General features: G+C 35.1%; 1 non-coding gene across 1 annotated transcript; it reads left to right on the top strand.

Moving 5' to 3' along the window:
• The first annotated feature begins 1257 nt into the window (after positions 1 to 1257).
• On the top strand, positions 1258 to 1331 carry TRNAN-AUU (transfer RNA asparagine (anticodon AUU)). The gene has a single exon. It is a non-coding gene; the product is annotated as a tRNA-Asn (tRNA).
• The last annotated feature ends 214 nt before the right edge of the window (positions 1332 to 1545 follow it).

Here is a 1545-nt window from a genome sequence, read left to right as displayed (position 1 = left end):
ACTCTCCAGATTATTGACTTTATTAAGTTTTTCTAGGAAACGTTTTAGATGAATGCTTATTAGCCTTTGTCAGTATGTACTTTTGCAAAGTGTCTCTGTGGCGCAATCAGTTAGTGTGTACGGCTATTAACCAAAAGGTTGGTGGTTCAATCCCACCCAGGGACGTAATTGACCTTGTTATCAGATTTTGGTGATATTTAAGTAGACAAGTCAAAATTTCAAACCCCCTCTAATTGTGTAGGGTACCTGGCCTTCTCTGATGTAATCAGAGTTAGATTTGATTCAGTGATTTTATAAAAACAGCTAGGAAGCACAATTTAGCAGTGGTTTGCAGAGAAAAAAAATATGCTGGCATAAAAATCCAATTGAGTGATTAAACAGCTCTTAATTTTCTTGCTTTATTTTTATGCTAACAAATTTGTTCTCTGAAAAGTGTCCACAAAGCCAAGTCTCTGATTAACACCTTTGTAGGGATGGTTTTTCACCTATTACTAAATTAAACTTGCTTCATTGGAAAGGCAGCAAGATGCATCCTCATTTCAATGTCTACTGAAATAATACAGGTTGACACCAGGAAACATTAACGCCACTGCATCCTTGCTGCTTTCTCATGTGGAAGTCTGTTTAATGTGAAAACAAGGTGATATCTAATTAGCACACAGGTAAGGAATTACGAAAATCTTTATTTAAGGGTGAAGATGTTTCTCACAAAATTGTTGCCCCAATGCATCATTGAAATTCAAGCTGGAAAGATGATTTTAATATATCACTTGTACATTTTGTATTGCTCTTCTGGTGACAATGTAGTTTTTTTTGTCAATTACCATTTTAATAACAGGGTAAAGAAAATGAAGTGGATTTTTGAAAGAAAACTATACTGTCAATATACTATTAAAACAAATTAAAATGGTAAAAGTTATTGTACTTTAAGTAAAAATAAAAGAGCAAAAATATCAATCCCAGTTTTGATTACTTAAATTAACAAAAAAAATGCATATAGCAAAGGATAGTTTCAATCTGCCTACCTCTGGGTTATGGGTCCAGCATGCTTCCATTGCAGTACTCTGCTGCACATGTAAGTGCAAGAGATCCTGAAGCACTCACTCATCATGGGAAAGTACCAATGTGTTTATTCGTTAGTTGATGGAAGAAACATCTTACAAAAACTCTCCAGATTATTGATTTTTTAATGTTTTTCTAGGAAACGTTCTAGATGTATGCTTATTAGCCTTTGTCAGTAGGCACTTTTTGCAAAGTGTCTCTGTGGCGCAATCGGTTAGTGTGTTCGGCTATTAACCGAAAGGTTGGTGGTTCAATCCCACCCAGGGACCTAATTAAACTTGTGATCAGATTTTGGTGATATTTAAGTAGACAAGTCAAAATTTCAAACCCCCTCTTATGGTGTAGGGTACATGGCCTTCTCTGATGTAATCAGAGTTAGATTTGATTCAGTGATTTTATAAAAAAAACAGCTAGGAAGCACAATTTAGCAGTGGGTTGCAGAGAAAAAAAATATGCTGGCAGAAAAATCCAATCGAGTGATTA

This window comes from Pseudophryne corroboree, unplaced genomic scaffold (assembly GCF_028390025.1).
Source record: "Pseudophryne corroboree isolate aPseCor3 unplaced genomic scaffold, aPseCor3.hap2 scaffold_500, whole genome shotgun sequence".
Lineage (NCBI taxonomy): Eukaryota > Metazoa > Chordata > Amphibia > Anura > Myobatrachidae > Pseudophryne > Pseudophryne corroboree.
Note: the sequence above shows the minus strand (reverse complement) of the source record. Positions and strands in the feature narration are given on the sequence as shown.